The sequence below is a fragment of the Wyeomyia smithii genome, chromosome 3, assembly GCF_029784165.1.
Source record: "Wyeomyia smithii strain HCP4-BCI-WySm-NY-G18 chromosome 3, ASM2978416v1, whole genome shotgun sequence".
NCBI lineage: Eukaryota > Metazoa > Arthropoda > Insecta > Diptera > Culicidae > Wyeomyia > Wyeomyia smithii.
Window position 1 is genome coordinate 113,080,845 of NC_073696.1, and position 26,725 is coordinate 113,107,569.

Consider the following 26,725-nt stretch of genomic DNA (forward strand, 5'->3'; position numbering starts at 1 on the left):
TGTGTTAATTTATATTCATATAATCGGTTTCGTGCAACACTGGCACAACTCAAAAAACATAGTTTCGAGAAAAACGCGTTTGAAAATTTGCATCAAAAATTTATTTTTCGATTTTAAAGAAAACTTTGAAGTTTAAGATTACCAATCCTTATTAAACACCTTTCGGTCTATTATGCTCATATTACGTGCTCACGTTGCCCAAGTTAAAACCTTATTTTTACTAACTTTATGGAGAAATTTCGATTTGTGCAGCCAAGGCACTTCTACTCATAACTCTGGAATTTTTGTGATTTTCGAAATGGGATTTCGTGTGATGAAACTTAACAGTATTTGGCATCGTTTGCCATCAAAAACTCAAAACTGCAAAATTTTGAGTTGTGCCAGTGTTGCACGAAGCCGATGATATGTTAAATTTTAAATGTTCGGTATAGTTGTGCTGTTGGCTACCAAAAATTTGTTGTTTAGAATGAATAACAAATCCAGCAGAAATAATCAAAGTGTATTTTTTAAGTGTTGGAGTAAATCTATTTTACCAATTATAGGTTCGAAGGAGAAAGGCTGGGTCTCACCGCTAGGTGGATTAATTTAGGTTTTATGGCAGCGAACAAAAAAATTAATGATTCTTGAATGAGAAATACCGAATAACACCACTAAGTGATTCAAGGGAGATTTACTGTACTTTTATAGCCGAAAATTGAGAGTGATAAAAATCAGTTCGGTAATTTGATTGCTTTCACATCAATAAAATATTTGTACGAACATATATTCAGCGTCATTATTCAGGCCCTTCTAGAGACTGAAGTTTTGCTATATCCAAACAATTTCGGTGATTCGAAATTTTAAGTAGCTTATATAATATATATCCGTTTTGTTTAAATATATTCTAGGATATTGTGATAATCTATAGACTGATCGAATCTGTAAATTATGGTTGCTACTACTACCAAAGCCGAGCCAGGAGGTCTATCAAGCTCATACACGACCTGTTTCCTACCAGCGATAATTTCTCACTCCGTGATCCCAACAGCTTCATATAACCGATAGCAAGCACATCCTTATAAAACGCATAGCAAAAGGTCCTAAAGACAAGCTGTCGATAGTTTGCCACGAACCACCCACCTCCCACTGTGAGCTGGTAGAACAACATAGACGCAAACGCGTCAAAACCATATCCGTGCCGATGCATTATATAAAGTGCCTGCTACATGGGGTGAGGGTGTCGAACATTCCCTCCCAGGGGCCAAGGGGTACGAACTACCTAAAAAGGTACCATCGCGGCCGCGTCACACTGTCTACTTTGAAACTTACCTAAGCGGTTTGGAAACAGACCGAGACAGAGCACAAAACTATAAATTTAAAGAAAGATGCCAACAAGAGAAGCCCAAAATGCGAGAAGGTGTAAAAGAGAGAAGCAAGAAACCCACGAACATCTGCCTAGTCATTAGGCTTCCTCCTGCGCGTGGGGTGCAATTGTACAGAGTGATGGTCAGTCGGATGGAATGTTAAAGGAGGGATCGGAGAATTTTTTTCTCTATTTCCAGCATCCCTCCCAACCTGGCAGAATGAGTTATGGCATCGCTTCCTAGGAGGTTTCCTAACCGTTTCACATTTTCTCTCGGATCAATGGCGTAAATCGGACAGTTCTTAATTTTAATTGTTAATTCAATCAGCCCTCGACTGACAGCCGGAATATACATTTGCTAACTTGCACCATTCCAGCATACGCATGATTAGACAATTAGCATAAACTCACACTATCCCACCTCAAACGGCCATTTTAATGAACATTATTTAAATTTGTTTATTTATGTGTGTTATATGTTTATTTACACATAAATTTTATTTTATTTTTCACACCTTACATCATTTTCCATTGTTGTTTGACTTCGGACTATGGCCTGGGGTGAGCATCATTCGGTATTTACAGGGGCAAGAGCGGTAAACTTACGATTGACGGTGAAGGTGGTCATCGGCTGGAAGCTTCTGGGACGAGTAGCTCCACCGGAGAAGCCCCACTCGTTCATAACCACTAACGGAAGCGATTTTACCTACTTCTCAAGTACTGCACCCCTCCCGGCGGTTCGGTGGCCGGTGGGGTATGAAAAATGGGGTCGGTGATCAGCCACGCGTGAGAGCGCAAAACCGGGAGTCGAGAAGATAGCTGATTACTTATGCTACACTTCTGCTTCTGGAATGGGAAATGAACAGTTTATTTTTCACATGATGCAGCACAATAATCAATATTTATTCCGACTGGATGAGTGAGTATTGATTTGGTGTTGGTAGCAGCACATCACACCAGTCAGTCAGTCAGTGGGTGAATCTGACGCGGGGTCTGCGATTGTGGCCGCGCCGCTCACGGGAGTCTAGATGCGACTAGATCGCTACGCTGCCTGACTGACGTGTGAGGTCCGTGTCAGGTTTGTGTACATTCAGAAACGGTGAAAGAGCGCCAAAGAATGGAAGGTGTTAGCTACTTAGCTGTATCAATATTTTCTTTTGCTTTTGTGAATGTTATAATTTAAATTGAAATAACAAAGATCAAGTTATCATAACAATCGAAGTGTAACTTTTACGGTCACGTTAGGTGGCAGGTTCACACGGTTGTTGATGCGTTCTTGAGCTTGACTCACTTCAGAATAACCTCTAAGGTAATTCCTGACCGGATGTGTAGTAGCGGACTCATTGATTCAATTTAAAAAAGTGATGTTTAAACCTACACCAACGCAGAAGAGTTTATTAATTCTACTCACCAATTTGTATAGCCTTAGCAGGTGCTTTTTCATCAATTATTTTTTCTCTACTATGTTTCCTTGAAAACTATAGATTATACCGAAACAGCTTTACCATTGTGAGTACTTCCTGCTAAATGTATCTTTCGCGATAACTAAGTCGTAGAGAGTGATTTTTTTTTTTCGAAAACTGATTATGTTTGAACATCTGCAATGCCATATTTTTTTTAGGGCGTTGCTACTTGAAGCAAACTTGATTTTGAAATATCAAATTTATTTTTCAACCAGAGGCATCTTTTATAAACAGACCAAAAAATTAAGTGGTTGAAAGTATGTAACATGAAATTCTGATTCTATCGTTTAGTAATTTTGAATTTCAAAGTGGCACCTGCAGTTGATCTTTGGTCTCTATGCATCATCCTAGTTGCTGAAATACCCATATAGGATAATATTGGACCAACAACAACGATATCGCACGCTAGCCTGTGGAGCTAATAGCGGTCTCGATGGCCTAGTTTAGTTGAGAGAATTCGTTATCGATATTTTGCATGTTGTAGAATAAGTACAACGATACACCTTGCCCTAGTGCTGAATCGAGAAAATTTCCAGCTCGAAGAGATCCTCGAGCTAATCAAACCCGATATAACGACCGTGTGAGAGAGCTAGACATCGCTAACCCAAGTATAAATGACAGTTCTAGAAGGTATGTTATTCACGTCGATGCATTAGTATTAGTGAGCGTTATGAACTTTTTACAATTTTGTATGAGATTCAAAATGACTATGCATTTTAAACTAAACTTATAAAACATATTTTCCTGAAAAGTTATAGAAATGATGTTAAAACATGTTTTATTTGTGAGAAATACATAAACATGCTGGGGTTTAGGTAAACTATGCTGTTTTCATTATTCTGCCGGTAACCTTTTGGCACTTTTCGGTTTTACCTGTACTCTAATAGCGCTTCTAAATAGAGCCGCTTATGTTTCATACAGTAACTAAAGTCATAAGCTATGACAATGACCAAGATAATGCTCCAACTATTAAAATATAGCATTTTTATATATATTATTTCGACACATTGTCGCAATTTTTCACACTAAATCTCAAATAATATCAATTTCTAGTGTGTTCCAGCTGGAGATTTACTCTCCAACCAAAAAAATCAAATATAAAACAATATTACATATAAGAAGCCAGATGTGAATAGAATTGTTCCAGCTGGAGTCTACAGAGAACATCGAGCAGTGTCTACAATCCTACAATGAGTCGATATCCGAGGCCCAGAATCAACACCTGCCGGCTTCCAAACTGATAAGTAATCTTCGAAACAAACTATATATTTAAATTCGTAACCAAGCGATGCATTCAACTCCGTAACAGAGTATGACGGCAGTTTCAACAAAATTGCAAAGGTCAGGTTAGTGGATCTTGAAAATAAAAACTTTTTTCAACATCTTCGCTTCCTACCAGTTCATGCCATGCCCTTTACTAAAATTTTGAAAATGTAAACCGAAGCCCATTCCGCCTCTAACACCTCTAGCAAAAATCTCCAAAATTCCTTTTCACACCGTTAGAAAAGCCAATGCTCTTGGATAATATTTTGTCAACTCTCACAATCAGGGCCGTGCCATGGTTAGCCTGCACGAGCCTGCCGTCCAGATGACAATGACTAGAGTCATCGATCTTCCCACGGTCGTCCCTGACGAATCTCAAACGTCTGTTGATGAGGGGATAGCTACCATCAAGCTCTCCAAGAACATGAAGGCCGTACGCATCAATGGAGTCCTTAACCTTCATCTGAAAAAGTTGGGTCGACACTTGTTAAAACATCTGGTAGTGGTCTTGCTTAAGTGTCTTGAGCTTACCACCTTCCCGTCTCGTTGGAAGTTAGCTAAAATGATTCAAATTCACAAACCTGGTAAAGACCTTACTTCAAAAAGGCGTTCGATTATGACTGGCCTGGTGTTCAAGCTGCAGTGACTAGACTTCCCGATCTTCTTCGTGAAAATCATTGAAAACTATCCATCGGGCAGATCATTCCAGGTTCGCCTTATACGTTTTATGTAGATGGTGGGGTCCCGCAGTATCGCTTTCTTGGTTCCTTCCTGTTCAACATTTTTACTTAAGACGCTTCTTCTCTTCCAAGTGTGTCGAGCGATTAGAGCTCTGACGTGTGTTTTACAGGAGTATGCTGTATGCTCTGTCCGACTATTTCAACAGCTCGAAGATCCGCAACATTGCTGCAAAGATCATTTTATTGTTCTGCCTTTCAATGGAAGAGTATATCTTGGAAACACCCCCATTTAATGTTCAAGTTGTCTACTTCGAACTATCCCTGAACCAAAAGCTCCTTTTTCGATCGCATGTTGGAAAAACAGTTACCCAGTGCAACATACTTATTAAATCCCTCTATTCTCTCATCAATAGAAAGTCCAACCTTTCTCTTAACTGTAACCCAACGTCTCACAGTGCGTTGAATGTATGGGAACGCGGGACACAAATCAAAACAGCCATTCTAGTATTTTTTTCAATTGGTGTGACACGAAAAATGTTTAGTACCGATGAGAGCTACTATTTGTACAATTGACGAATGTCAAACACGTCATCGCAAAAATATCTCAAAAGCCATTTTTTTGTTCAGAAGCATAGAATGATGATTTTCCAAGAATATTATCCATTTGGAGATTAAAGGCTTGAAAAGTATATTAAAATAATTTCTAGGCGATGAAAAAGTGACCTAAACGGCATCACATTCAGTTTTTTTGATTATTTCTATTTTATTTTCTTTTATTAAGTTTATTCACGGTTTACTGTTGCAAAACATCTAGACATTGTCAATCCAAGAATCTTTTATGTGTTTTGTCCATGAATTACGTGTTATACATAAAAATAAGGGACAGAATAACGACAACTTTCTCACTCTTGGTTCCAGAGGTATCATTTGCAAACGCGAATTTCGGTTGAAAGAGCACACTTGAGCAATGGCGTTTGAAGGACATTCCAAATAAGAGGAAAAGGTGAAATTCAGAGAGGTACTTCGGGGTACTTATTTTGACAATCGAATTTAAATCGAAAGTGTCTTTTTTCTCTAAGCATAAATAAGCATGACTAAGAAGCCTTTAACTTCCAAATGCGCTACGTTATGTCTCAATAGTAACATGTGAAATGTAGTAGTTACATGCCTCTACCGTTGTCATTTTGGTTTTAACATGAAAAGATATAAAATATATTAAAAAAATAATTTGAAAACTAACAATTTTTTTTTAAAAATAACGTGTTACTTGAATAGTTGAACCACTTCGCAGTAGATGCGTGCCATAATCGTCTGAGTGAACCTGGGAGATTAATAATATCATTACAGTATGTCTCAAACATGTATAAAACATACCAGCATATAGAATTGGTTCAATAAGAAATCCACTTTTTTGATTTTTGTCTATGGAACGTTGCACTGTGCGTCCCACAGGCAAATAGTGTCCCAGGCCATTGTGTACGCTTTGCCTATCTGGGAGGGTTGGATCATAACCTACCATCTCAAACTCCGGCAGTCTTTCGCCAGGTCACCTCACCAGATCATCCCACTCTCGAACCCTAATTTTAAATTTGTTTTTAACCTAAAACTAACGATTCCCAGAAAGAAGGAGCTGTAAAACCCGAAACTCATCAAGGGGGCCGCGAAGGCCCTTGTAAATTTGACAAGTGATTAATACAGATTTTGAACCCTTCTGCAAGTTAAGACCAAGATATAAAATGAATTGGACGTGCAGAACGATATGAAACTGACAAACAAAGCCCAGGACTACAAAACTTGTAGGGGAACTGCTCCATTATTCATCTCAGCCCATATATTCATCTCATACAACATAAAAACACAATTGAAAACAGGAAAAAACGCATATTTTCTTCTTAAACCAATCTGCTAATCCTTGGAATGGATTCTATTCAGTCCACTTTAGATTTCTCATAAAGTATAAAACTCGAAAGCTCACTTAAAAGCACTAAATTTGATATTATAGTCGGGCAAGCTCACTCGAAAACTCATTTAATTCAATCACCTACCTCAGAAAACAAAATCCGCGCATTGTTCTATACGGCTACAACGGGACTCGTTCAGCAGCCAACCAGAGTTTTTTTTATCACTAAAGGACCACTTTTTATTCTAATCACTAAACAAAATCACTCACTACACTAAAAATACTTTAATCTTTGAAATGTTCACTTCAAATTTCCTAAAACAAGCTTGAGTTAGCAGGCCACGAAGCCCTTTGAACTTAGCAAAAGTAGTTGCGAAGCTAAAACGGTTGGGAACCATTACTCTAGAACAAAAAAAAAACCAATAAATAAAAAAAATAAACAGAGCCTAATAGACTAAATTGTTAAAACATATGGTTTATATGGCAAACATGGGAAAATACAAATAAATAAACTTCAACTTCAAAAATGTAAACGGCAATGATTCTCTGTTATATTTTTTTCACATAGAGAACATATTTGAAGAGGCGAACATCGAAAACTTCATTATTATATCATGAGAAAAATAAAAAATGCAATTTTTTTCATGGTATAACTATAGTCTTTTTTCACTATACTTTTATTTCAAACGTAATTAACCAACCGTGCATATGGTTCGAGTAGAACATTGGATAACTACACACTAAGTTTTTATTGCTAAAGCAATTTTTCAATTCCAACATTTTGAAGAATAATTGTTTTCGAATGACATCAAATGATTTGAGTAATTATTTTAAATCGAAAATCTTGTGATCAATAACAATTTGTTTGACTTTGCTCCATCCAGGAATTTCTTCTACAAGAAAATAATTCGACCCGATTTTGATTTATTATAAAATAGACAGTTTATTTTTTAAATTTCGTAACTCAATTTCGTAATAATTTTTATACGGATGCTAACTCAATCATCACGAGAGCGGGGGCCTAGTGTGGTTGGTAACGTCTCCGCCAACCACGCTCGACGCCTGGGTTCGAATCCCACCGCCGACATAGGTGTCGATGGTTGTGAGGTGGCGTGATCCACTCACAACCAACCCAACTGGTCTAGATTCAATCCTAGCCGACACCGGGAGATTTTCTGAGGCGAAAAATCTCTGGGATCACGCCTTCCATCGCATGAGGAAGTAAAGCCGTTGGCGCCGGTCCGTTAATAAACGGGTCGTGAGTTAGGGTCCTGGGTGTGGAGTCGTCTCCCTGGGCGTCGGTGATTGGCCACAACAGTGGCGGAACTAGACCGACGGTAAATAAGCGAAAGTAAAAAAAGAACTCAATCATCACGAGCTTATTGATTTAAAATAATTGCTCAAATCATTCAACATCATCTAAATACCATTATTGCTGAAAATGTTGGAATTGGAAAAAAATGCTTCAAAAGTTAGCGTTCGATAAAAAGTTTATTTTTCATTTCTCCATCCTGAACTATTCGACTTTTCGAAAATTAGACTTTTTTTTGTAAGCTAAAATTTGAGTGTTCACTTTGAATTTTTCACCGTAAATTATTTTTTTCAGTGCTTTTTTTACAAGATGACATCCGTTCCCTACCATTTATTTTTAGGCAGATTTTTCGTACAGCCAAAGGTTTCTGAGCTATAATGCTTTAAATAAAGCCATAAACACGACCATCCAAGATTGTGCCCAAAGTTGGGGGAATTGTAGACCGCATCTTTGATTTCTGAGTTCAACTTTCATTATGCAAACAGTTTGTCTAATGTATTCACTTACAAATACTGCTTTACGCTATTTCTATATCCAAGATGGCGGACTTTTCCTCTAACCGTCTTTATAAGGTTCTATCCAGACGCACTTCCAACAAAAGTGGCCAATTTGAACTAGTGTTTTTTGAATTTTTTCACTGTATCTACTGCTCTGACATGTTACCTGAAGTTTGCCTTCACTAATGTCCAAAATGTCTCGGCATATTGACCGCGTTGTCTGCAAACCTCTTCCGAGTGGCTTTCGCATAGTGGCAGGATTCCGAATCAGGCCAAAACACACTAATGTTTAATAGTCCAGTTTTGCGTAGGTCTCATCATCCATTATAATACCGGCCACTTTTTCGCAAAAGATGTCGTCGTGCAACTTTCTGGCTCTCGATTTTACCGATGCTGCTTGTTTTGAACTTCTTTTCGGCATATGTTGCACGATCTTTTGCGGCGTTCTGCGAATGTCCTAGCATATTGAAACTATCCGGAAAAAAACTGTGTTCGCACGCATGTAAACAAACGTACGCAGCCAATTCAATGCACAAAGATCGACTCAAGTTTGAAAGGCGCCATTTTTTAGTGTGCTCATACTTTCTGGTGCGGTTTATATTCATTGGATTGCTTGGTTTATTTTCTCCAAAAATCACCAGCAGTATTTTTCAAACGTCTCACATCTATCCAACTTTCCACGAGCGGGGGTATTCCAATAGACACCAAAATTGAGATTTTTCCAAAGTGACACTAGATTTTTGGACAAAATTTGTGGGTGTCGTGTCCAAGTAATGTAGATTTCGAATGGAATGACCCATATGCTCTTTAAGAAAATTGCTCTTGAGTCTCAGAAGTTTCGACGTAGAACTACGTCTCTCAAGTAGTTCGGTAACATAGAGGAGTAAAATGAAAATCTAAAAACGGAAACGGGAAAAAAAAAGTCCAGTTTGAAATACTATAAAGTCGGTTAGTTTTCATTGTAATTTTTTTCTCACCGCAATTGATAGATGAATCATCTATGCGCTTGCCAAAATGCTGAAATTGTAATTCGATTATTCGAACTCATATCGATAACTGTCACGCCTTATTGAAACGCAGACTCTGATCTCGGATTGATCGCTTGATGCTTGCTTTACCTTACACGGTCGGATGAAGTATTTAACAAAATTGAACAACAAATTGTCCTTTGAGGAAAAGTTAAATGCTTGATTGAAGAACTAATATTTTCTCGATTATTCATTACACTCCATTCAAAATGTAGGAACCTTCACAATTATAAATTCGACTTCGTGTCCATGTCTCAGTACGAACCAAATTTTCTCTGGGCAGCGTAATGAAACATTACGTAACTGATTGCGAAATTTTCTGCTATCTGCTTTCATACGACACTAATATACATAATCAAACCAAGCGTTGATGAAACGCAGTTTTCGATTGGTTTTCTGATTGGTCGTTTAATTCTCGTTTTCCCAAATACGGCCAGCATTGGAAATTTTTATAATTACCTTTGCACTTTAAAGTTTTTTGTAAATTTTTTTGCAATAAAGGTCAGGAGATTGAAAATAGGAATATGTAATAAAAAAATATATAGTGATGGCTCACTGTATAATTCAACTCTGAATACATTTGAAAAATGGTACAAGAAATATTGAACCGTCAATAAGAACAAAACAAAAATATATGTGGCTGCAATTCGAAACACCGTTTTCTGTTTTTGTGCTCTATCGGAGATTAAAGTTTGATTTTAATTTCTGGGGGTGAAAACGAGCATTTTTCTACGAAAAATTGCCTGCTGTTCTCTCCGGTTGAAACATAACAATAAGCGGTTGACCCTGAAAGATAAATAATCATATTTTGATGTGCATAAAAGGATAATCATGCGTCGAATTGACTCCCGACTTTCAAATATTTCATAAATTATCAATGAATGGTTATTACGGTGTTAACACATTGATGAAAAACAAACACCAGAATTCAGGTTTTAATATTTCTTCATTGATTAAGAAAAGCGAGTCAAAACTAACCAACTGTTAGCAAGAACATGAGTAATTTTGCTGAAGGCGAGGAGTCAAATTGACGCAAACTATCTTTCCGGGGTTAAAAAAAATAACCTGATAAAAATACATGGAGCATGAGCACGAGCAAAGGTATCATCGTGGTTGACCTGTGCTAGTGATACAAGAAACCAGACCAGACTCGCTAGTTTTTAGGACATCATGCTATCTTAAGTATGCAACAATTTAGTAACTCATTCTCTATCAAGATCAATAACAGAACCGGCCACGTCCTTGCGGTCGTTAGGAAAAATTGGATCGTTAGGAAAACAAATATGATATCAAGAGCTTCGTGTATATTTTTTCAAAAGAATTCTTTGGGAACCAAATTTTAAAACTATGTTAAACTATGAAAGTATGATGTCTAAAAATAAATTGATATTGATTATAAACAAGACAAGCATATTTACTTCTACACAATTTGAAGTCAAAACACAGTAATTTAAAGCCGTATTCGGTTTAAATTAGATGATAGTTGCATACAAGAAAAAAATAAAACTTTTTAAAACAGTTTTACGTTTATATCTTCTACAATCGTTTAGATGTAACAAAATTTGATTTGCTATGCAATGCTGTAATGTTTGACGACAAACCCATTTGATTCGAAGCAGTCAAAATTTCCGTGATTTCTTTTAAAACGTCCGAACATCAGCGTACTGCGTTCTACAAAAAAAAATCAATACAATTTAAATAACACACCATGCGTTTGCATCTTAAAACAGTTTAAAGTATTCCATCACAGTGAATGATCGAGGTCCGCACAGTTTCCTTCGGTTTAAATCCTCTCCTGAGAATCACTGATTAGAGCAAGACACGATTGCTGCCACCCTTCGTTTGCCACCGCCCCGGCAGTCTTCCGAGAGCAGCGCGCCTTCGTCGGTCGAAGCTCTCAGACACCGCTAAACTGGCAGACATTTCCATACTCCAATCCTCCAAGGACCACCTCCACCGGTGAAAAGTGGGAGTGAATGGCTCGAAGACGATAAACTTTTCGTCCTTCGTCGTGCAATCTTCCGTTTGGCCGGGATTTTTTTCTCTACTTACAGGTTGACTGTGCTCTCATTCTGCGTCGTTTTTTAGCGATTCCTGCACAGGCCAAACAAGAATGCTGATGAAATATCCAATTTTCACAACTTTTCCCAGCAGAATCGAGCAGCCGAGCAGTACGCGCACTGAATACTGGTTTGAAGGGGAAATGTTGGTATAAGCTAGCATGCAGAGTTCTAATTGGCTGATTAAAAATTCATAGCCCCGCTCGGCAAGTATACGCATGTAACACAAGACAACATTTTGATCGAAAATGTAAATTCAAAGATTTGTTAATTTGATAAACAATACAATGGTCGTGGATTATGATTGTGCTTTAAGGGGTTATATACCTTTTTGGTCGAGAAAAATGAGGGAAGTTTGAATATATTTTTAGTGCATAGCACCATTTTCATTGCATCAAAGGGATATTTTTCTGAAAGTACAGTTTATCAACAACAAAGAAATACGTTTGATTTTGAGAAACACCAATTATTACTGGAGTAATTGCCGTTTCCCGAAACGCTATTTTTTTGCAGTGGCTTGCGGTGATCCTGATAGCGACTCAGTGGGTCAACCGAAATCAAAAAACTCATATTATTTCATTAGTTTAGAAGTGTGCCGGGTCCTTGAACGATCGCTTTTATGAGTATTTTGTTTTCAGTGCAAACGGGAACGTTTTCCCCAAAAAATGCACGTTTTGAGCGCTAAAAATTGCAATAAGAAATTTTTTGCGGCAAAATGTAACTGTATGTTTCAAAAAGCGATCGTTCAAGGACCGGCAAATTTAATAACGAAAATTTTTAAAAAAAATTAAGGAAATCGGTTCAGTAGTTTTTCCGCAATCAGGATCACGGCAAAGTCATTTATCGGAAAACACTATTCCGAGATAATCGCGTGTAAAGTTTCAAGTTTAGCTTATGCGGCCGTGGCGAGGCGCGCTGCGAATCGCTCTAACTTTCTTCCTATTGCTCAGATCTTTATGAAAATTTGTGAAAATGTTCTCAAGATGTTGTATTTGAAGATAATACAATAAATTTTTTTCGGTTTTTTGAAAACTAAAAAGGTATATAACCCCTTAAAAGGATGGCATAGGTGAAGAGATGATCTGGTCTGCGATTTCGAATGAAAACAGTTCGAACAGTTGATGCAAAATTCGGGTTCATACGAAGACTGCCAATGTATTCAGTAAAAAATAAACGAACTTTGATAATGTACAAACTCTACCAAAATTCAGACCAGTACGTTTCACTACAAAACCTAATTTAACAATATAACTCTATGCAAGACACAGCCAGCGTCCGGCGAAATTAGATCAAAGTTTGTGTGACGCATGCAAATCAGAGCTAAACCCACCACCCTGCCGACTCCGGTAGCGAACCTTCAAAGCATTTCGAGTGGAAGCATTATGTGTAGGACTTGCACGAACCGGACAAGCGGAACGAAGTGGTATTTGCCTGCTACACAGGATAAGCGAAATTGTAGCACAGCACCTAGTAGAATGATATGTTCGGGCAAAATGGACGACGTACGCGATATCCGGCATTGGCTCCATGTGGACTGGTCTCATTTACGCTCGCTGTTTTTTCCGCACCCCTGGAATTGACAGTGTGGGTGATTCGGCAGTGACAAGCGTTAACGAAGGGGTTCGTCCACAAATTGTGGGGGTCTATTGTATAACAATTTCAATAATTCCGAACGGCTAATCAACTAGACAAGTAATAATAGTCATCGAAAAGGTATAACCAGAACAGTTTTCTGCGATACCAACGATTAAAAAAATTTTTTTTTAATTTTAATATTAAGCTTATTATCCCTTTCTAAAAGTATCCATAAACCAAAAATAAGCTAACGTCTATTACGGACAGCCCCCGCTGCGTTGGGTTTTGTGGATGAGCGTGCAATCCAGTCAGGAGAAATCCAATCTCTACCGCGTCGGTCTATCTGCTGCACAGAAATCGAATCGAAGGGTTGCAGAATCGAAAATGGCTCTCATCGGCCCGACTGGTTGGCAACTTTGACGTCTGAACCTCCAGCCGGCGCCACCCGTTTCCGCACCCGGTACAAAGGACGTTCGGGGTGCTGGCGGGCGGATAAGTGAGTGGACATTGGCTACATACCCATCCATCGTAAAGGCCTCAACAACGTGCATCGTTGTTGGTGGCTGGTAAAGAGCACCGCCGAAGCATGGAACCGTGATGAATGCGCGCTTCATTGGTTCAAGAGTATATGAAAGTGCAAGAAGAGGGTTGGCCTTCGAAGAAAAACTCACTTTCTATCTATATTTAGGAAACAGCTAATCGAATAAAAATAACAACAGAGTGCGACAAAATATTATTACATTTGCACAACATAAATATTGTAGGAACGGAGAGGAAATTCTCTGACGGCATTTTTCGTCGGAAACAAATTAGCATCCCTGATTGCATACTATCCAGCGGTCAGTTTATGGATTTGCAGTTCAGATCAGACAGGTTCATCGTACATACCTAGTGCTGTCTGCATATGTAAATGCAATACATTCCACCTGTGTACGATAGAACATGATAAATAACCCCCTAAAGGAGAACAAGACGAAAAACAGAGTCCAGCGTTGTAAATCTATTGAAGGCAGGAGACTGTACGAATATGTATGTGTATGTACTTTTCTGCCACTGGAAGAGCACTACCAGATGAATATACCAAGGGAGGAATCATTATGAGGCGAACATATGCAAATAGGACATCAATGGCACTGGAATATTGAGAATACGGTGATACTGGTCTTTCTGATGGAATCGAAAGTTCACTAAATTAATCTCTTCGTGAGTAGGAAGTTTTTGAACTGCACTTGTACAAGGATACACAACTTGCAAGTGTAACATTGTTGAGTTTTGTGATTTCTAATTATTTATGTAAAAATGTACCAAAACAACAGGTAACTTTTCGATGTAGAAAACGACGAATGATCTAATTGAATCTAAAAAAAAGTAGAGTCTTGAACAATAATTAAAATTTTTAATTCATTTTTTCGATAATTCACGATAAACATACTTCACAAAAAATAAATACTAGGTACAATAATGACGACATAGAATTTACCGAGTTATTGTTACGCGAGTTCGAGTCAATTAAAACTTCAAATTTGCAAAAACGTCATAATTTTTTCCGGAACGCGGTGGGATCATCGACAATCGACTGTGCTTTGTTCAATTTACTTGCGAAATTCTCCGGAAATTACTACCAATCTGCTGATACATAAGATTTTCATCCTTGTATCAAGCTGCCATACTCTGATGAAATATTCCACGCGCATCGTTCACAGTCACGCAATTAAATTTGCTGAAAATCCAACCAGAGTCCAGAGTGATTCGCGATTAGGGCGCGACTAACATAATGTAAACAAACCGATTTATTACACCAGTGGCTTTAAAAAGTCTAACAACATTCATGGCAATAATCCTTTCTTTTGTAATAATCGATAAAATTATTCAAATCAAGTTTTTAGTAAAAAGATATAGAATAGTTTACTCAAAACAAAGGATACTTAGGCCCTTTCCATTGTTTAGCTCATTTGCGAAATACGAATTAATTCGTAAGCAGGCGATAGTAAAGGGTGGATCTACATTGTTTTCAAAATATTTGCTTGTTGCATCCTAATCGCAAATCATTCTGGAAAGGATCGTGACCGTTTCTTTGGTAAACTGAAAATGAAAATCAAACATCAAGCGTAAGCGTTATCAAAATAAAATCCAAGAGCAGATTTTCCGAAACCGGTTCCTTTCGGGGTACTGTTTTTTTCATCCATCAATAGTCGCACAATGACACTGTACAGTACACAAATCAAATTTACAAAACAAGAGTTAACACAATGAAACTCAGAAAAATAGATTAACAATACTAATAGGGAGAGATATGCGGAGCGAATGTTGTGAGCCAAACGAACTGTCAAAATCTGAGCCAAACGAACAATAGAGATACAACAAAGGACGTGTTTATTTTAATACGTTTCTCCTGTCCTATTGCTAAGCAATAAATTGGGAATGCTTCAAACTTACGTTATCACAGTGATTCTTAACTGTTGGTTTACAAACCTTATGTATGGTTAGCAAAATAAAGATCAATTGAGGTGAAAATGTATAAAATTGAACATAACCATAAAATTTAACCTCTTCGCGGTTTTTGCGATGCACTTTATGATTCCCCAGTACACTGAGGTCGCTTTTGACGCGGTTTTTTCACGCGGATTCCAGAATTTACGCGATTTTTTACGTGAATTCCGTAATTTACGCGGATTTTCTACGTGGATTCCGGAATTCAGGTGGTTCTTTGTAAGCGGATTCCGGAATTTACGCGGTTTTTTTGCGCGGATTCCGGAGTTTACGCGTTTTTTTCACGCGGTTTCCTTTTACGCGATACGTACCCCCGCGTAAAAAGCAACTTTAGAGTACTCCTATCGTCACCATCGATTATACGAGTCGAATGAAAAAGTTAGTCAAAGTTGCGCTTAGAGATCTGGCACCTGACACGTGAAATCCAGTCACCAAATTGGCGTCTCTCTTTCTCTCTCTCTCACTGAGTATTTCTAACAGCGTTGGAAAAAATCACCTCTTGTTATTTAGAATACATATGAAGCAAGTAAATGACAGTGACAGCGCCCCCCCCCTCCGAATTTGAAATTTTAAGCAAACATCACAGTGACGTAACGGTCTCACCAACCCCCCAAGCCTGCGTTACTTATTATGTAACAATAAGTAACGCAGGCTCAATTACGTAATTTGTGTATGACGCCTAACGACGGGCGTATGGAGACAACGAGCAAATCGCTTCTTAGTTTCTCCTCTGTTTTCTCCCAAAAACCTATGCACTATATCAGCGGTTCTCAACCTGGGGTACGCGAAAAAAAAATCAGTAATGGCGGACAAAGCAATGTTTTTTATAATACTTCAGTTGTTGTTCAAATTTGCTCTTAAAACATGACTGTAGCAATAAAACAAACTATAGTCCAATTTGAAACCTGGACTAGACTACCACAACGTGATCTACCTCTATTTTCTTCCACTCTGCGAGTACATTAGAAGGGGTACAAATAATTTGGAAAATATTGCCAAGGGGTACGCGGACAAAAAAGATTGAAAACCGCTGCACTATATCATCATTTCGCTATGGGTTAAAAGGATTCAAGTTTAGTTGCGATCTGTTACACGTCAGGTGTTGTGCAGATCGGGATTAAACGACGATTACATCATAACCGTCTCATTTCGATCACTGATCTATTGGTAGCTATTTTTCACTTGCATGCAAAAGCGTAGAAAAATATCACCTTAGAACCAAACCAATCAGACGAGAGCGGTGGGGCTCGTGCTGTACCAAGAAAGTGCCACCATGTTGCTCGGTATTAAGCTGTGTTTCAACAGTTCCCCAGGCGTCTCATCACTCGCAAGTCTCCTTCGATCTGGTCGAGCCATCGTGCCTGCTGCGCCTCTCTATTTCGGGTGCCGACAAGGTTACTGAAGAGAAGTGATTTCACAGGGTTGTCGTCCGGCGTCCGAACAACCTGACCGGCCCACCGCAACCTATTGATTTTCGCCAGGTGTGCAATTGAGTTTTCTCTAAGCAGCGCGTTCAGCTCATGGATTCCGTAGAAGACTACCGGTCTCATAAGGGTTTTGTACAGCGTCAACTTCACGCGTCGTCTCTCTTGACTCGACCGACGTGTCTGCCGCAGTTTGATCCGTCGGGCTTCTGCTTTCAGTAGGCTTAAGTTTCCTCCGCTATCACAAAGTTACGTGTTATGATGTCAAAGAATCATCCGTGAAGCCCAAAAGCTGAACAGACCATGTGATAATCGTGCCCCTCGTGTCGATGCTCGCCTTCCGGATCACACGCTCAAAGGCAATGTTGAACAGCAAACAGGAAAGTCCATCACCTTGTCTTAACCCTCTGCGCGATTCAAAAGGGCTCGAGAGTATCTCCGAAATACACATGTAGCACATCACTGGCGCCATGGTGGCCTTTATCAACAGTTTATCCAAAAATCCGTTGTCATGCATGATTTGCCATAACTGTTCTTGATCGACTGTCTCATAGACCGCCGTGAAGTTGATGAAGATGTAAAGTGTGGGCCGGTTGTACTCGCGACTTTTCTGTAAGATCGGTCGGATTAAAAAGATTAGGTCCGTGGTGGCACGGGCTTCCACAAAACCCGCTTGGTACTGGTCACAAAACTTCGGTTGAAAGTGATAGACGACAGAACAGGAGAGTATTTTATAGGCGGCATTGATTAGTGAGATACTGCGGTAGTTGCGGCACTCCAGCTTGTCGCTCTTCTTGTAGATGGGGCAGACGACTCTTTCTATCAATGGCAGTTTTTCCTCCTTCCAAATCCTGAAAATGACCCATTGCAGCGGTCTAGCCAGCGCCACTTTCCCATGTTTAAAGTTCGCTCGGCAGTCCTTCTTTGCCTGCGGGTTTGTTGTTCTTAAGCTTTTCGATCACACAAAGAACTTCATGTACATCGGGGGCTGGTACTCGGTCATCTGCTGCCGGTGCTCCTAGATCAGTTCCTGCTCCGCTTCTGTTTACTGTATCGTTGTTCAGGTGTCCATCGAAATACTCCTTCCACCAGTCGACCACCTCGTTGGCATCCCAGAGGGTTCTCATTCGCGTCGATGCACATGTGGGCTTGCGGCACATAGCCTCTGCGAGACTAGTTTACCTTCTCATAGAACTTCCGCGTATCACTGGCACGGTACAGCTGCTCTAGCTCCTCATGCTCACGGTCCTCTTGCTGGCGCTTCTTTCGTCTTAGAATCGTGGTCATGTCGTTCCGTTCTCGTTTGTAATTTGCCTTGTTCTCTTTTTCCAGTCTGCCCCAGTGTTGAGTCGAGATAGTGGTCCGAGCCAATATCTGCACCGCGATTGGTGCGTACGTTTGTAATGTCTGAGATGAATAGGCCGTCGATGAGAACATGGTCAATTTGGTTTGCTGTACGTCGGTCAGATGATCTCCAGGTGGTTTTGTGGATGTAATTTCTGTCGCTGTGCGGGCTGGGTACCGGCTTGTATTTGTCTTCCCTACCGAGCTTTCATGTCCCTGATGACGATCTTAATGTATCTACGCGAGCAGCTATCGTAAAGTTTCTCCAGCTTTGCGTAGAACGCTTCTTTCTCTACATCGGGTCTTCCTTCGTGAGGGCAGTGCACATTGAGGATAGTGTAGTTGTAGAACCGGGCTCAACAAATACAGCCTGTCGCTGATCGGCTGCCACTTGATCATACGACTCTTCTGCCCAGCAATATAAAGCTGGTACCCAGCTCATTGGTTGTGCCGTCGCTCTGGTAGTACTGTGCCCTGCAGCCACAGCACCTTCTCTCCTCTCCTGCAGAACTCCTGAAGTGCAACGATGTCGAAGTGGCGGATTTCTAACTGATCCAGCAGAATTCGGCGTTCAGCGATCTACAGTTCCATGTACCGAGTTTCCAATCGTCGTCCTTTTTTTGTCGCCTACGTCGTTACCGGTTGTTCCAGTCCTATTTCAATTCTTGATTGTTCATGATATTTTGATTTTTCGGCATGCTGGCTTACTAGGGCTGCGGGTGCCCAATCTTGCGACTGGACTGCCGTCTTGGGTATAATTGGCGAGACACAAAAAAAAAAACAATATCGTACGCTTAGCCTTGGGGCTCATAGTGGTCTCGATCAACTATATTAATTGAGAGAATTCGTTATCGATATTGTTTTTGGCACATTTTGCATGTGTAGGATAAGTACAACGATACACAGTGCCCCAGTGTTGAGTCGAGAAAATTTCCAGCTCGAAAAGATCCTCGACTCGATCGGGAATCACAACCGTGTGAGAGAGCTAGCCGACCGACATCGCTAACCACAGAGTCACGGGGACCACATTGACGAGACACCGCATTTCATGATTCAACCGTTCGCTCCGGATCAGACCGTGTTTGAGCCGCACCCAACATAGAAAACAGACGCTAAGGCAAGCTGCCCTCCTAGGGGAACAGCTGTCCTTTCCTTGTCAGCATACGACCAAGTTCCCACCGGCTCATCGGTCTTCCCTTTTAGGGGGAAATTTGGGTCTATAGTTCTATACCAATATTTTACAGAAAAAACTTTCTTCTACAAAGTTGTTGATGATAATGATGATGATGGTCCCGTCTCTTACCCCTACAAAGATTTGAGGTAGACGATTTATCTATTAAATAACACAGTGCAACAAAAATTGACTTTTTTTCTGCCTTGGCTTCAATATATAATTTTTTTGTGTATTTTTATGCAAACTAAATTTCCCCGAGTTTGAACATATTTCAACTTAAGGGGCAACAATGGCGCTATTTTGAATTTTTGAGAAACCGGTAATTTTTGATATTTTTTGGACGCCATTTTGTTTTAAGACCAAATATCAAAATTTTAAGAGTTTGTCCACATATTAGCATCTTTTTACCCATCTTTTGAAAAAAAACAGATCTTAAATCGGACAAAAACTGAGCTCAAAACGGTGATTCTACGAAACCGGTTTTGGCATAGTTTTAGTGTATTTCACAAAGCAAAATAATATCGATTATTTCTGAGCATTAATGGTAGTTCGCTAATATCTCAAATTGGTACTCAAATTATATATTATTTTGAGTAAAAAAGTCTCAGAAATCGAATGGTAGGTGTCTGATCTACGTAAAATGTCAGCAGATGAACCTTTTTTTGTATTGTAGGGGAATTGGGGCAAAATCGACATTTTGCTGACATTTTACGTAAATCAGACACCTACCATTCGATTTCTGAGCCTTTTTTACTCAAGATAAGATATTATTTGACTACTACTTTAAGATAATAGCGAATTACCATTATTGTTCAGAAATAATCGATATTATTTTGCTTTGTGAAATACACTAAAACTATGCCAAAACCGGTTTCGTAGAATCACCGTTTTGAGCTCAGTTTTTGTCCGATTTAAGATCTGTTTTTTTTTTTCAAAAGATGGATAAAAAGATGCTAATTGTGGACAAACTCTTAGAATTTTGATATTTGGTCTTGGAACAAAATGGCGTCGAAAAACATAAAAAATTTCCTGTTTCTCAAAAATTTAAAATGGCGCCATTGTTGCCCCTTGAAGTGAAATATGTTCAAACTCCGGGAAATTTATTTTCGCATCAAACTTCATCAAAAAATCATACATAGAAGCCAAGGCAACAAAATTGTTTCACTGTGTAATTAGTAATTACTTCAATTAAACCAGAAAGCAAAAAACGGACTGGTTTTGTCAATACAGATATAAAATCCTCCATAATATTCCAGTGCTTAAACGGCAGTATTACTATCAAAATAAAAAATTAAAGACAAATTTCTAAGTCGTTCAACGACTCTTTTCAATCAATTGGACATTATTCACATCTGAATTAAGCCAACACCCAATCTAGCCCACAGGTAAATTGCTACAGTCGCAACAAGGCCATTTCCGCCGAACTCAGCAAGCAAAGCACAGGTAAACCGTGAACTTAACATGAGACTTATGAGGATGTCCCCACCTAGGGAAGTCTAGAAAATTTCTAACCCGAACAAGTTCTAGAACAGCTAGGAAATTCCACATCCAAAGACAATCAACATAATTTTCCCGAGTAATCCGACGTTTACGACGAACTACTAGTTTATTGTTACATATGATAAAGCGCTTATTTGAAAATTATCAAAAATTGGGATGACCCAAATTTTCGATGAAATCAAGTATCGAACTATTTTATTTTCGTCGAAAGAAGAAAGAGTTCTTCCACGATGGAGCTCCGTTAATTTTAAGTAACTTTGTAGAAAAAGGTTTTTTCTATCTTTGAAAATAACCGATACAGATTGAAAAACACGTTTTTCACGCAAACTTTTTTATTTCAATTTTAACAATCTGTCTTAAACGACTTTTAGGGCTTATTAAGAAAAATAATTTGCAGTGCTGGCATCGAAAATATCGCAATTATACTCAAAGTTATTAATGTCTTCCATACAAAAATGCCTTTTTCATTTGTTTGCCGTTTGACATTTGACTCTATATATACCCATAGAGAAATGTAAAAAATATATAATTTTTTCATATTTGAGTAGGGTAGCGGACGGCTTCGGCAGCGGGTTTCTGCAGCAATCTTATGCAGAAACTTGCCGAAGAAAACCACTTCCAAAGCCGTTCGCTACCCTATATATAATTTGAAAGCATTACAAAAATTGTAGTAATTTTCTATATTTTGCCTGTATAAAACAAGATTTTTGTTTGGTTTTTTCTTAAAACTAGAAATAATCAATTTTAATTTGGTCCAAAAAATCGAGAAACGATTAACTGATTCAAGATATATGACGTAATTGAATCGTGATATATAAGTAATTGAATCGTTAATTGGAACGTTTCAAGCATACTTTTATTTCAATACATTTATAGTCTCACTCCGAAGATTACTCTATCATCGATCGGAATTTATTTCCTGAGACCGGATCTTGTACCCATTAGAATAATGATATGAATTTTCGTTGTCCCTACTTCGCTTCATACATCTCCAGCAGGACCGTTCAATGCCATTGACCAAATTCGTTCCAGTCGGTCGATGTCAACATCATTAAATCGGTAACATGCCGGAGCACATACTGTGACTGCTGCCCTGTCCCTCCAGGAATATATGTGTATGTAATTGAAGTTCCTTCAACCATGGGACGTACAAACCAACGGGCATGGACCGTGCAATTGCGTATGTGCATTGCTTCACATCATCACCGTAGCACAGAGTCATTAGCTTATTTCTTGAACGATGCAAAATTGGAAATCTTCAGAAACGGATGTTCTGCTCGGAGGTCTTCTCGGTCGTTCGACGATTCAACCAGTCGAATTTCGATCCTTGCTTCCAGTTATCAGAGCCCGGCACAAAATCCTGCTGACTGGCGTTCAGGTTTCCGTGCTACAGCAGTTGTCTGTCATGCCTTCGTAATCGTCATCGTCGGGCGGCCATTATGGCATCATCTGCAGCAGCAGCAGGATTTCTTCCGAATGGTAGTCAGTCAGACAACACTCCCCAACACCAACCCAACCCATTTCGTACTTAAAACCGAGTCCGCACAGCAAACAGCAGCTCATCAGTATTCAGCAGGATTTGTGATTTCTATACGGGCAAATGAATAAATTTGAGTATGTGAGATGAAAAATCAATAATCTCGAACGGCTGATTTGGGTAAATATATTTATACACATACGTGAGCATAGCTTGTACTGGGCAGTATCAATCTTTAAATAATTCAGAAGCGAGCAACGACGAATCATATGAGCGATAGATTTTTTATATGACTAGGTTGGGCTTGGTTGTGCAGTAAATCACATTATCTTCGGTTTCACGATGTCGCTCCTCAGAAGGGTCGACTTTTTAGTTAAAAATATCATTTGCGGTAAAAAGCTTGCTTTTTATTTTCCTAGATATTAGATAATACAGTAACATTCCAATGAAAATTACAAACCAGTAACCAGCAGCCACATAAGACGATGGCAGATAATAATAAATTACGATGATTCAGGCAACTTTTAGTTAAGTAAAAAATGAACAGTTGGAAAAAGTTTTGTTTATTACGAGCCACTGCGCCGACTAATGACACGTTGCCCTGGCAGCTGATGCAGTCGTCACATCAGTAGTGCAGAATGCACTTGTCTGATCTGAAGAGTTCATCACACTTAGCTATCATCTCTTATTTTACGTTATGTGTGGCAGAATAGGCAAGTTTTGAACTTTATTTTCCATTTTTTTCTCAACACCATCCATCGAAAATTAAAAGTGTGGCGCAATTAAAACTTTGAGATGAATAAGCAGCCCTGCTGGAAGCACCCCATGAATACAGTTTTACCAAGCAACGGAAACTTTGCGGTTTCGAGTCGGTGCACATTTTTAACTTCCCTTTTTTGTGAGGCGGTGCCATTCTACCGGGAACCACAAATGTATTGAAACTATGCAAGACTCGACACTTATATCGTGGGTGATGACAGCAATAACAATAATCGCAGCGTTAATGTCCGTTCAAAGGTGTTGTGGGCAGCACGAATACTAAACGCAAAGCCAGAAAGGACTTCCGGGTAACCTTGCGTGTACTGTTTAAACTAACAAATTGGAAGTTAGATGATGATTCGTGTACAGAAATTAGAAGAAAAAAAAAACACGAATACAAATTGTCATCATTATGGTCATGTTACACGAGCATAGCTCAGTTATTTTATCACCGTCTAAGTAGAGTCTCACATCACTGCTTTTAGAATCCTTTAATTTGTTTCCTTATAACGTTCGACTACTGCTGCGACTGCTATTTGAAACATTGATGATTCTATCCATCATGCTATGCCATTAATTTAAAGCTATGCACTCGCTCAGCCGGAACCAATCAATCCTCTGACGAACAGATAATCAATCCTGACGTGCGAGAACACAAAACGCCGCATTGATGCAACTTCCAATAGATGCTTCATACTGGCGGTCGTTAATTTACAAAATATATTGAAATTGTTTCTACTCTTGCATACATAATTAATTTCCGATCGGTTGCCTGTGACGGCTTGTTCAGCTACTCCCTCTTCAAGCGTATTAATTATTTTTAGAGAAATGCATCCTTTATGTGCGCGCAAATCGCATCCATACGCCGGTGGACAGTCAATTATGAAAATGGCGTGTTCGTCCAAAATGTGCTACAAGTTGTTGTATTATGGGAACAAAATATGTTTCAGTTTTGGAAATGAGCAAACTAACTGTACAATGGTATAGCTAAACAATTTCGTTTTAATATTTTAAGGTCGCCTTAAAAATCTGGTATTATTGTATGCACAACATGGTGTAACGAATCGATTCAAAAATAAGCGATGGAGGGTTTTTTTTTTGCATTAAATCAATATTTTTTTCATATTTTGTGTTTTGTAACTTGTGATGTGTTTTTTAGACGCATGGATATTAGGGTGTCCCAAAATTGCACAAATCTGGGGCTCACCCTCCAGATGATAGAAAATGGTGTTACGAACAAACTTTTGTTCGACGGCAGCTCTAGAAAATGATGTTTTCAACTGGCCCCGATGATTTTTTTGAAAAAATCGGGTTTCTTTATGTTAAATCCAAAAAACATGTCCAGTTATTCAATTTTCCGCTCTAGATACCCGATCAAACGGTTATAACAGACGGGTAACACAAATATATCTGAACTTAATAGAAATAACAAAGCCTGTAATATTCTTGATATGCCAGAATGACAAAAAATACAGAATTATATCAAATTTTGTTAACATACACTTGAATGTTCAAAAGTGTTTTTTAAGCATATTTATAACAGAATTTGTTAGTCAATTAACAAAATACTGTACATTCTAACTAATTCTGATCTTTATTTTGCCAAAAACCATACAAAAATTGCTATAATTTGTAATAATCAGTAAGTAATTTTGATAGGAAATTTGATATTTTACCTATTAACGAGACCAAGTTTAGAACACAAGTTGATACAAAAAATTCGTAACAAAATATCAAGATTTGTTATAATCCTGATATTTTTGACTGATTGGGTAACTGGTGTATATTTGACGATCCTCAAAGAAGTAGATCTTCTCTTTTGGGTATTTTTGCTACACAATTTCAATCCGATCATATCGAAAGCGTATTAATTACCTCTACACTCAGAAGACTGCTACTGACTAACTGAGGCGATTTCGTTTCATAAATTTATAAAAATATGTACTCTGATATCATCTCACAAATAAAATGAAATAAGAAATGAAAATTATTCAAAGAAAATATGTATTTCTCAACCCCAAAAAATGGCAAAATCATAATCATATCGGGCAGTACCAAAATCAAAAAGGCCCTACATGATTAATGTAGGAGCAAATGGGACAATTAGGAGTTCTGTAAAATTTTACGATGGTTGGTTGTAATTTCGGCTGAGCAGTCTTGAATAAGTAGAACGATCTTCAGAGGAGACTGTGGGTATTTATTAGCGATTAGTGTCTGTTTTAATTCTCAACGTTGTTAACAATTGGTAAGAGTTTGGCTAGTTGTCTGTGGTTGAGGTGTCTGTGACTTATTTAAGAAGTAAAGAAAAGTTCACATATTAGCATGTAAAATTTTTTATTCGTCTTTTTTTTTAGTTTATTTTTTGTTGAATCGCTACGTGATAGATGCTTAGTTCGGCAATTTCTTCTCTGCGGCTTTTTCTTTCCAGAAAAAAGGAAATCTGCTCAATGAATACATTGGATTGTAAATAAAATTTTACAGATATTCTGTTCTTGGAGTTATTGTCACCTATATTTCAGATACATTTGGAATCATTTTATTCGTCACCTCTTCGTCTTATTTAGAATCCTCCAGAAATTCAGGTAAAATAGGATTTCTCCACTTTTGTTTCTCTCTCGATAGAATTACTTAATCATTTTTAAATCATTTTTTTCGGATTCTAGGAGCATTCTCGAGCTTTTCTAGTTAATCCAGAGTACCTAGTTTGCTTCATCCGTTTTTTGAGAGAAATCTTCCAACCTCAACACTAATTACAGCAAAATTTGGAATCAATTTCTGCTTTGCCCGTTTTTGAACTTTTGATGCATTTCTCAGCCTTTTTAGGCTGAATTTTGATGAGATTATTTTCATTTATGGCTTTTTTGGTCCACGGTTGTTCACGGAGGGGAACGCGAGGTAGGGTCTTAAATGACGATTTTTTTCTCACGTGGAATATGGACGGCCTTTTTTTAACTGTGTACTCCACCAATGTGAGAATGGGGGTTTGTAAAAACTTATAGGAACTCTAGGGGGACTTCGACAAGCGGGGTCGTCGTTGGTTCGAAGAAGTTGTGGAGGGGAGCGGAAGAGGGGGGGGGGGGGAGTTACCAAAATCCTCAAAAATCTGTCCACGTGGACATAGATGGCCCCTAATATACACTACACACAGACACACACCACAGGCTCAGCATGATTTGATATTGGCCGCGCGTCATGCGTTGAACGGTTTGAAGCTCGATTTTGAAAAGTGACCAGAATATACAAGATAACCTCAATGCTCACCTAATACTTTGAATGTATCTTAACCCATTAACGGGCCGAGGCTAAAAAAATGTCATTGAATTTTATTGTTTATTTCTGATCATTGATCATAACTCGTAATTATCTGGCAGAAAAAAAAAAACAAAAGTTGTTGGTGGCAATATAGTTGCCACTGCCTTATAATGGGTTAAAGCAAA